Below are 12,500 nucleotides of genomic sequence, written 5' to 3'. Positions count from 1 at the left end.
TTCCTAAGAATCCTCATCCTTTAGGAAGACTTTAGTGATAGTTGTGAATATTATGAGTCCTTATCCTGGGAAGGATTGTAAAAGCATGTATCATCCCTAAGATCCGCTTCCTTAAAAAAGACCGCAGTAATAATAGTGAGTATTATGAATCCTTATCTTCTGAAGGATTGTAACAGCATGTACCATTCATAATAGTCCTTTTCCTTTAGAAAGACTTTAGTAGTAACAGTGAATATTATGAGTCCTTATCTCGGGAAGGATTGTAACAACCTGTACCATTCCTTACAATTCTTTTCCTTTAGAGAGAAATTAGTAATAGTAGTGAATATTATGAGTCCATGTCTCGGGAAGGAATATACTTACAAGTATGATTTCTGTGAGTCCATACAGGTTGGAACCTGGAGTAAGAAAACCGGAGCTAATTACACCAGGACTTACCAGGACACTTACAGGAAGATAGTGGACGGCCTGCAGAACAAGACTCTGGTTGTCTCATTCGCTTTCGTAAGTGTCTTGATATTCATATTTAGCTCTTTCGGTGATGCAAGAATGATGTTTTTACCTGTGTTTGCGTTTGAGTATATTTGGTAGTTTGTTAGCAAGAAATCGAAATAATTGGTGAACGGAATTTGTTGGAACTTGGCCAATATAGTTGTTCTTAAAGTGATTGCTCTTTATCTTATTATCATATTTAGTAAATATTCATATTTAACTCTTTGACTGATGTTAAAAAAATGTTTTTATCCATGTCTGGGTGTGAGAATGCTTGTGTGTTAATTAGTAAGAAATTGGAATAACTAGTCAACCTAATTTATTGAAACTTGGCTGAAGTAGTACAGTAGTTTGGAACTTTACTTGAAATGATCTGCTTTTAGGAAAAATTGATTGGGAGTTACACAAATTTGTTGCCAGAGGGTTTCTCGGCTATATGCACATTACTCTTTGTACCATAGTATTTCCATTTATTAACGAAAAGGTTGGTATAACGAATGCGAAGGCTCAAATGGTTTTATTTTTGTAAGCAATCCAAGCCAAGGGTTACGTTGAGGGCAGTTTATTCTATTCTTGACGCATGATTCTCTTCCCTGACGTAAAATAATCTTAAATACAAACACTGACATTGGAATGTTGACCTAAATGTAGATAGTCATCATCTATCCAACGTCATCATGAGCATGATGTTTATACTAGTATGACTGCAGCTTTGGCTAAAACAACTGGCGTTTGCTGATAGTATTACTGACGGGAAGAGACGGGATTATTTGAAAAAGCTGTAGATAAAAACAAATGTGAAATATTATCTGCGTCCATGCTGAAACATAGTTTAGATTTGAAAGGGAAATCATAATGAAAATGAACTTATATTAGCTTGAAGAAAAGTTTCTAAACACTGCATGGAATGATTAAGAAGGAAGAGTAGGCCTACTGGCTACGAAGGGAAAAGGAAAATGATAAAGTAATGATATAGCTGATATACTTAGTCGTAGAAGGAAAAGGCAGTTAAGTCAGGATGGTTAGAAGATCTTTTTACTGAAAACTGTGTATACTCAGTGTATTTACATAAGCGAAATAGAATAAAAGGCAATATTAAAGGACAACTTAAAAGAAAAAGCTAAACTTAAGCATCGTTTAGGCGAAGATGCTAAAATGGGGAAATTTCTCATTCCCGAATTCAACTTGATGGATGGCTCTACCCAAAAAAGTGTCCATTTTCCCCCATTTATAAGGTATCCAATTTCCCCCTTCCTTCTCCCCACCCCACCCCTCCCCCCCGCTGCAGAACGACCCCTACATCATGAAGAAGGAAGGATGGGAGGGCCTGGAAGGAAACGACCGATTCGAGGGCTTCTGCGTCGACCTCCTGACCGAGATCGCGGCCATCCTCAAATTCAACTACTCTCTGGTTCCTGTCCCCCAAAATCTGTACGGCAAGAGGGACAGGGTCACCGGCGAGTGGAACGGCATGATTAAGGAACTGCTCGAGCAGGTGAGTGGAGGAGTTGACTGTTGGTAAGCTCTCATCGACTGGTAGGTCCTACGAAGGAATTTTTCCAGGGTGTTAGGATATATGAGGATGGCTCGATGAATCGAAAGGATACGAAGGAATTCAAGTGTAGTTAAGATATGTGAGGATGGCGTAATGGAACCAAAGGATACGAAGGTATTCGAGTGTAGTTAAGAAAGTTATATTTATGAAATGACGATAAGTAACCTTGACAACCCAGTGAAGGCTAAACCAAAAACAAACGATTATGCAGTAACCTTTCTCTCACGTATTACATAATATTTGTAAGAAACTAAAGAATAATCATCAATGACAACAACAACAATAATACTACTATTTCTAGTACTAGCACTAATTATAATTATTATTATTATTATTATTATTATTATTATTATTATTATTATTATTATTATTATTGTCACATTTTCCCCTTTTTAGGAACAATGTCCTACTTATAATCTTATAGAGACCTCTTCTTTATTTTCTTTCAATTATGAATTTTACAATAAGCCTGAAACAACTTGACGTTCCTGAATCTGAAAATCAAATACTGCTGATAAACATGAAGATCCTGAAATTTAAACCATGAAATGTTTAAAATGAAATGAACATTGTAGTGATCCTAATTTAAATGTTAGCCAAGTCTCTCTATAAGCTACTATAACTTGTGACTTATTACTTTTTTCAAGTTTGAATTTTACAGTAAGTCAAAAACAGCTTGACATTCCTGAACCTGAAACCTAAATACTGCTGAAAAACATGAAGGTCCTGAAATTTAAACCACGAAATGTTTAAAATGAAATGAACATTGTGTTTATTCTAATCAAATTGTCAGTTGTAGATGAGCCAAATCTCCTTATAATCTACTGTAAGCGTTGACTTACTACTTTTTTTTTTTTTAAATTCTCGAGCTATCGCGAAAAAATAATGATCACATACTGATTTGCATTGAGAGGTATTGAGAGAAGATGAGGTTTCTCAGTGTTGCTTCTCAAGTTGCCCAAATGATTAAAATGCCTTTATCTTCTTCTAAAAATCGTCGAAGACGTGCTGCGTCATAAATGAATAAACTTTGGGTAATGAAAGATTAAAAGTTTCATGAAAAACTTTCAAGAACTTGGGCGGGTTGGTGCTTGAATTATCCCCCAAGAAAGATAGCTTGTAAACGATGCTTTATTAAGGGTATTATATTATATTATATTATATTATATTATATTATATTATATTATATTATATTATATTATATTATATTATATTATATTATATTATTGTATCATACTTCACTGGTGATATTATATTATATTATATTATATTATACTTCATTAGTGGTTTGTCCAAGTGTTTTAACACCTATAATTTGCGAAGATTACAGTATTTATATAATATAATATAATATAATGTAATTGATATAATAAGTGTCACCAGTGAAGTATAATATAATAAGATTTAATATAATATATTATATTAAATCTTATTATATCTTACTTCACTGGTGACACTTATTATATTATATTATATTATATTATATTATATTATATTATATTATATTATATTATATTATATTATATTATATTATAATCTTCGCAAATTACAGGTGTTAAAAAACTTGGACAATTCTTTGATAGCCTCGCATAAATCAGTTACTGAATTGTTATACTAAAATTATAAGCATAAGAATGCCACTCCATTTGAATGGTTACATTACTCATCTAAGATTTATGTCAGAGATCTTCGAAACGCCTTAGTCTCAAGATTCTCTCTGTTCAAAACTCGTTTGTTAATGTATTATCTCAATACTCCTTTTTCAAATATATGGTTATCCTTATTTATTACCATATTCAGTTGCATAGATGAAAGTCTCCTGAGTATTTCATATGAAACATAATAATATGCAATAATTTGGTTTACTTTCCGAATGGTCTGCACTTGTTATGAAACCTTAATAGGCTTCAGTCCAAAAAACATTACATTTAAATTTCCTCTCTAGAAAGACGAATACTTCTTTACATTTTTCATTTTATTTCAAGCGTTTTACGATTTACCTTCAAGAAGACATTTCCAAAAGTTTTCTGAAAGCAATGAGGTGTGATTTACTGTCTAAACTAGGAAAGTTTTTTTTTATTACTGAGACCACACAAAACAACAGACTGTTTTATTTTAGGAGCTTCATGAAGCTTTCGGTTTCTCCACTTCTTATTTCACTAAACAGGATATCAAATGGAACAGCATCCATTCATTAAAGACTCTCTCTCTTTCTTATATATATATATATATATATATATATATATATATATATATATATATATATATATATATATATATATATATATATATATATATATATACATATATATATGAAAGAGAAAATTCCTCAAAAAATGAATACTATTTAATTGTATAACCTCTTTAATAAAATGAGGAGTGAAGAAAATGAAAACCTCACGGAAATGTTAAAATAAATCAGTCTGTCACTTTGTGTGGTCTCAGTAATGGAGAAAAAAATCCTAATTTAGATAGTAATTTATACCTAATTGCTTTTGGAAACCTTTTGGAAACGCCTTCTTGAAAGTAAATGAAAACAGAACACTTGAAAGAAGAGTTAATCAATAAAAGGAAATGTGTAGAGAAGCCTTCGTCATTCTAGAGGAAATTTAAGCGTGAAAATATTGGACTGAAGCCCGTTCATGTTTTATTATGAGTGCAGACTATATGGAAAGTATACTGCATTATTGCAGTTTATGGTATGTTTCTTATGCAATACTCGGGACACTTCTATGCATGTGAGTGAATATGACATATGTATATAAATGACATCTAGACATAATATATATATATATATGTATATATGTATATATATATATATATATATATATATATATATATATATATATATATATATATATATATATATATATATATATATATGTGTGTGTGTGTGTGTGTGTGTGTGTGTTTTCAAAATACTAACATACATGCATGAATGAATGTATGTGGGCCATGCATGTATAAAAATCTGTCATAAAAAGAAATCGCAGAAGGGAATTTAGATAAAGCAATAAAAGGAAATGAAAGCGATTGGAAGAATTTCGAAGACTGGATACGAGTTTTCATGACTTGCCGAGGAGGATTTTGCAAAACTGCAGAAGAATTCGGCGAAATGAGACGGGGAGAGAGAAATGGCAGACTCTGCGAGAAAGACACTGAGGGAGCGTAGAGAGACAGAGACGTCACGGAGACCTAGCTATAAAATAGATGGCATGCATTTTTGCATTTGCGAATAGTAAAGATGCGAGACTGTCAGCCAGAGAGCGCTCAAAGATGCCATACCGTCACCAAAGCAAAAATAAAAAAAATAGATAAATAAATAAATAAATAAATAGATAAATAAATACATAAATAAATAAACAAGTGAATAGTTAAATAAATGAATTAATTTATTAATAAATAAATAAAAAAAGATAAATAAACAGAGAATGGAATTAAATGGATGCATCTTAAAATTCAGTTAACTTGCGTATCACACAGCTCACAAAAAAGGCTAACTTAAGGTTGGTAGAGATCTGTGATTCCTTGTTCATTGCGTTTATTGTGGAAGATGATGGGACTGGCCCCTAATTGATCATCAGGCCGCAACCTTCGTAAAATTCAAATCGGGAGCAATTTCAAAGGGGTATAGGGAGGATTATGAATGGAGATAGGATTTAATCCACTTCTTAAAGAAGAGTCCATTTTATTGGACTGCGGAAATAGCGTGGTAGGACGGGAGAATAATGCGGAAGATAAACAGACGTTCTCGAGTATGGGTCTAAAACACGTAACCTGAAAGACAAGAAACTTTAATAACTGTTAGACTCTATATAATAATAATAATAATAATAATAATAATAATAATAATAATAATAATAATAATAATAATAATAATAACAACGCAAAGACTATCAAAACATTCTTATTAAACAGTAGTGCCATAATCACTGTGAGTAACGGTCTTCAACGTATCCTAACGGCTTTCAAATTCAAATTCGGACAGCGAGCTGACATGGCCATCACCGACCTCACCATCAACTTCGAGAGGGAACAAGCCGGTGGACTTCACGATGCCCTTCATGAATCTGGGCATCTCGATCCTTTACAAGAAGCCGCAGAAGATGGCGCCCTCGCTCTTCTCCTTCCTGTCCCCGCTGTCGTTGGAGGTGTGGATGTACATGATAACCGCCTACGTGGGCGTCGCCTTCCTGCTTTACATCCTGGCCAGGTGGGTATGACTGGGCACTTAACTTGTAGGCTAACAGTCGCGAGAATGGAATGGAATGTAGAATTTAGGCCTAAGACCTAAAGCTAGGACCTATGAGGCTATTCTGCGCTGGAAGGGAAATTAAGAGTAGAAAGGTTTGAAAGGTGCAACAGGAGGAAGACCTCGCAGTTGCACTATGCAACAATTGTCAGGAGAGGGTGGATAATTATTAATCTCCATCCTCTCCTAACTGTTGATTCATAGTGCAACTGCAAGGTTTTCCTCCTGTTACACCTTTCAAACCCTTTACTGTCAATTTCCGTTTCAGCGCTGAATGACCTCATAGGTCCCAGTGCTTGGCCTTTGGCCTAAATTCTACATTCAATTCAGTTCAACAAGGAATCTATATGAACCTTTCAAGGAAAAAGAGAATCTGCGAAACTGTCTCAAGTAATACTGCGCTATTTCAAAGCTCTCTTATGCAACGATGAATCTATAGAAATCTCTTGAAAAATGTCACCATCACTGAAGTCTCTCTTGCCACTTTACAACTGAGAGGATTTCTCACTCATCACATATTACAAAAATAACTCATGAGCCTTTGTGCTGTTACGGGACTCTCTCATACCAAATTGCAGCTGACACAAAATCTCATGTAACCGTTAACCTTTTGAAAACTCCCCTGCAACAAAAAAGGAATTCCTTCTCGTTCCAGATTTACCCCGTACGAGTGGCAGAACCCCCACCCCTGCAACCCCGAGCCGGACACTTTGGAAAACCAGTTCACTCTTCTCAACTGCCTGTGGTTCGCCATTGGTTCTCTCATGCAGCAAGGATGCGACTTCTTGCCACAGTATGTAGGATGCGAGGTCGCTTGTCTGGTGTTATAAATGGCAATTGGTTCTTTGTTTCTTTGTGACTTTTGTGTGTGCTTTTGTGAATGTTTCGTAAATTATTTAAGGATATATATATATATATATATACATATATATATATATATATATATATATATATATATATATATATATATATATATATATATATATATATATATATGCATTCCCTGCTTTTAAAGCCTTAACCCGTTAGAAGGTAAGGAGATTCGGTCACCTTTTATCCCTTTCAGCTTCCTCACTCCACCTCAGCTCGTCTCACAATCTCGTTATTGCGCTCCCTTGGTCTCTTTTTCCCTAAGTTTTTGTTTCTCGCTTCTTCTTCTTCTTCTGCCAACTTGGAATCCCCTTCTTCGTCAGTCGCTCTTCAGAACTGTGAATCTCGTTCCTTCTCTGGCCCGTCAGTAGGCCTACTAAGCATAGCTCTCCTCTTGTCAAAATCACGTTTCTGTCTGTTCACTTAATTCTTTTCTAACCACGCCCACTTTCCAGAGCCGTATCCACACGGATGGTGGCCGGCATGTGGTGGTTCTTCACTCTCATCATGATTTCATCCTACACCGCGAACTTGGCCGCCTTCCTCACGGTAGAGCGGATGGAGTCGCCAATAGAATCCGCCGAAGATCTCGCTAAACAAACGCGCATCAAGTATGGGTCCTTGGCTTCAGGATCCACCACTGCGTTTTTCAGGTAGGTCGTCTTAATCTTTTAGATTTATTTAGGGCGTTTTAAGGGACGTTTACAGTATAGTTTATTTTTGCAGGCGTACTGGAATAGGTTTCCGTCATTAAATGAGTTCATGTTAAGTGTTTTCCTCTAAAATTAAGTAAAACTTCTTTTTGTCGATTTATTCAAGTATGACCAGTTTATTTAATGACATAGCACAGGCATTGAGGCTACGAATGCCACTAAGAATATTAGTGAGAAATCAGTGAATGGTAGCCAATGGGGAAATGGGCTATGAAAAATGTTTAGAATTTTCAGTATCTCTAACTAAAGTCTATTTCTCGTTTTACACTTATTATGACGTAGCTTCGTCTTCCTGCACTTATTTTTCAAAGAAAAGGCCTTGGTACTATGAAATGCCATTTTGACATTAAAAAAAAAAAGCTTAGGGATTAGAACTTTCTTGAAGATTTATTTGGTGAAAAGGTAAACTTAATATCATACATACTTACTGAATAATTAGCCGATTTGAAAGTACAAATACCAAATTCGAAAACGTCTTCAGCACACTTTTACTACCTTTGCTTTATCATCCGTTTTTTTTTTATTATATATCAATGAAAATTATCCCTGAATTTGAATAAATGAAAAAATCATAGTATTATCATTCGTAACAGACCAGGATCTAATTTAGCAGTGGTATTTTTTAAAATAAGAATTTCATTATATTTCATAGAAAGTTCTCCCTGAATCTGAATAAATAAAAAAAATCGTAGTATTATAATCCGTAACAAATCAGGATCTTACTTAGCAATTCTCTTCTATAACCAAGAATCTCCTCATTTAAAAATGAAACAATATACTTAGGCTTCTCTCATCAACCCTCCTTAATATTCAACTGCTTTTGTCTTTTGGTAACTGCTTCAACTAAGGGATTCGAACTTGGACACTTACAAGAGGATGTGGGCCTTCATGGAGAGCACGACGCCCTCCGTGTTTGTTAGCTCCAACGCCAATGGCGTCAAGAAAGTTCAGGTGGGTTTTGATATAAAGACAAAAAAAAAAAAAGTTAATAAGCGAACGGCTGAGTAATGAATAAACGATTAATGCTTTATATATATATATATATATATATATATATATATATATATATATATATATATATATATATATATATATATATATATATATATATATATAGAGAGAGAGAGAGAGAGAGAGAGAGAGAGAGAGAGAGAGAGAGAGAGAGAGAGAGATAAGATAATCAACACACAATCACGTGGGGGAACAGAAATAAATTTCTGACTCACATCAGGATCGAACCCAGGTCTTTCAATTGAAAGGCAAGGCCATACTTGTATGGCCTGGTGGGCAACGCCCTTGCCTTTCAATTGAAAGACCTGGGTTCGATCCTGATGTGAGTCAGAAATATATATATATATATATATATATATATATATATATATATATATATATATATATATATATATATATATATATATATATATATATAAATATAATGTGTTTCACTGAATCACGAAAATATGGACGTTATGAATATATAAATAAAGACAAAATCAAGAAGGAAAGAGAAACAATGGAGTGCTGCAAGGCCTTTCGATTTAGAGTCCTTTTACTTAGCAGACTATAAGGACTATAAGTCGAAAGGCCTTGCAGCACTCCATTGTTTCTCTTTCCCTCGTGATTTTGTCTTTAAATATATATATATATATATATATATATATATATATATATATATATATATATATATATACATATATACATATATATAAGGTATATATATACATATATATACATATATATATATATATATATATATATATATATATATATGAATATATATATATAAACTGATTAATTACTTACGGTGGAATTTAGCACGGAAACTGTATACTTTTTTATATGCAATAAATTCCTTGGAGGTGAACAAGAAAGTTTTGGAACGAATATTTTTGTGATATTTGCAAATTGTTACAGTGAAATTATTTGAAAGCATGTTGCAAGCATGAAATAAATTGACTGAGTCTCTAATGAATAATTTTGACTTCTTTTCATGTGTATTTCAACAAAATGATCTTTCACATATGCTTCACATGCCCTGCCAGAACCACTTTCTATTTAACTGTGCATGAAACGAGTTACATATCCCTTTCAACTTCTAAATTACTCGTAACAAAATATCTTCCCTTTTAAATATGTCTGCCTGATAAAAACCCTGTACCACTTATACTGTGTTTCGCGCTCCCTCGTGCAGGAAGAAAACGGCCATTACGCCTACCTTATGGAATCGACGTCGATCGAGTACGTGGTCGAACGCCACTGCGACCTGACGCAGATTGGAGGACTACTCGACACAAAGAGCTACGGTATTGCTCTTCCTCCAGGTACTAGTCTCTCGTTTACGAGAGTCCCGTTTTCTTTACAGCTTCCCGTTTTCTATCTGCCGCGTGTGTTAGTCTCCCCGTTAGTTGACGAGGCCCCGTAGTCTTGTGATTGACTGTTTGAATGATTAAGCTTGCGTCCCACAACAATGATCATAGGAGTCAACAAATTTTTTTCTGAAAAACAAAATAGGAATTGCTGGTGCATATTTTCTTATTATAAAGTTGCTAACTCTCAAAAATAATCGACAATTTAAGTATTCATACTCAGTGGGAACTACTTTATGTAATAAGTTTTGATTTATTTTATTTACAATATTATGAGGAATAGTTCTTTACATCACAATTAAAGAAATAAAATTAAAATGTTGAAAATGGCTCTCGAGGTAATCATGATTCAGCTGGTGTTCGCATAGGTTACTACAATGGGCAATAATAATTCATACCCAGGGCTATTTGTTAGGCTACAGATGCTGAGTTCATCCCTATTCCAGTAGATTTAACTACAATAGGGCGTAACTGAAGGTGAAATAATAAACCAGTTATTCAACTAAGGAAGGTCACTCTATAAGTACGAAGATTTAGTGTTCCATTGTTTAACATGGTACTTAGGTTAATCTACTGGAATACATGTAAGGTGTCATGTAATAAAACACAAGAAACTCTAATAATAATTTAGACATTTCAGTGCAGTGTTCTTCCCATGTAAATTATGGTGGGATATTCTAACGTTCCTAGTAAATCAGAAGGTGTTGGTACTGAATAGGTTGGTGTACCAGAAGAATTAAGAGAAAACGTTGTGTTATAAAGAGAAAAACAATGCAATAGAATATAATTTTAAAAGATGGATGAATTCTACTGTAGAATTGTTTTACAAACGCAATTTGAGAGTGTCCGCCAAAATAAAACTCAGTGAAATATGGTGCAAGACTATATGACAAAATGGAATACAGTAAAACAGTTCTCCCTGTTATTCAATGAAAGATGATGTCAGGCAATTCTCTATAGAATGATATACAATATAACAGTGCTTCTTAAAATGCATAGCTATACAACATAAAGTGAAAAAATACACCACACTACGACGTCACGCAGCGAGACAGCATGCAATCAATCACATTCTTTTATTTTCTAACACATGAACGTGCTGAAAGGGAAAATTAGAAAGCAACATTAATCTAACATAAAGGTTTTCAAACCTTAGAGCATGATAACATAAAGGCTATGAAAACAGCCTTACCGGGCGAGAGATTCAGAACGCTGAACGCTTGCAAACGTTCAGAAAGTCTAAATGTTTGAAGGTTTACATTGCACTCGCCCACCCACTCTTATCCCTCCCTCTCTCTTTATCTCCGCGAATCACAGGATCTCCTTACACAAGTGCCATCAGCAGTGCCATCTTATCCTTGCAAGAGACCTCCACGATTCAGCTCCTGAAGAGAAAGTGGTGGAAGGAGAGGAAAGGCGCCGGGAAATGCAACACCAGTAAGGTAAATCCTGCGAGATATTTGCACTCATTTCCAATTTGATCTTTCTTGACAAATTTTCTGTTTGAATATTGCACGAGTTTACTTTTCGGTAGCTACAATGACCTCGTGAGGTTAGGGGTGTCTAATAATTTTGGATGCGATCTACTGTAAGCCAATCCGATTCAGGAAATGAATGAAAGAACTAGGCTATTCTAGTTTATCTTTCTTGACAAATTTTCTGTTTGAATATTGCACGAGTTTACTTTTCGGTAGCTACAATGACCTCGTGAGATTAGGGATGTCTAATAATTTTGGATGCGATCTACTGTAAGCCTTGAATCCGATTCAGAAATGAATGAAAGAACTATTCTAGTTTATCTTTCTTGACAAATTTTCTGTTTGAATATTGCACGAGTTTACTTTTCGGTAGCTACAATGACCTCGTGAGATTAGGGATGTCTAATAATTTTGGATGCGATCTACTGTAAGCCTTGAATCCGATTCAGGAAATGAATGAAAGAACTATTCTAGTTTATCTTTCTTGACAAATTTTCTGTTTGAATATTGCACGAGTTTACTTTTCGGTAGCTACAATGACCTCGTGAGATTAGGGATGTCTAATAATTTTGGATGCGATCTACTGTAAGCCTTGAATCCGATTCAGGAAATGAATGAAAGAACTATTCTAGTTTATCTTTCTTGACAAATTTTCTGTTTGAATATTGCACGAGTTTACTTTTCGGTAGCTACAATGACCTCGTGAGGTTAGGGTGTCTAATAATTTTGGATGCGATCTACTGTAAGCCTTGAATCCGATTCAGGAAATGAATG

At 34.4% G+C, this 12,500-nt stretch overlaps 1 pseudogene; it reads left to right on the top strand.

Annotated features, from left to right (window-relative positions):
* Window positions 1–12,500, top strand: part of LOC136839613 (glutamate receptor ionotropic, kainate 2-like) — a 222,820-nt pseudogene that overhangs the window by 205,841 nt on the left and 4,479 nt on the right.

Source organism: Macrobrachium rosenbergii, chromosome 6 (assembly GCF_040412425.1).
Source record: "Macrobrachium rosenbergii isolate ZJJX-2024 chromosome 6, ASM4041242v1, whole genome shotgun sequence".
NCBI classification, from domain to species: Eukaryota; Metazoa; Arthropoda; class Malacostraca; order Decapoda; family Palaemonidae; genus Macrobrachium; species Macrobrachium rosenbergii.
This window is presented reverse-complemented; position numbering and strand designations above follow the sequence as displayed.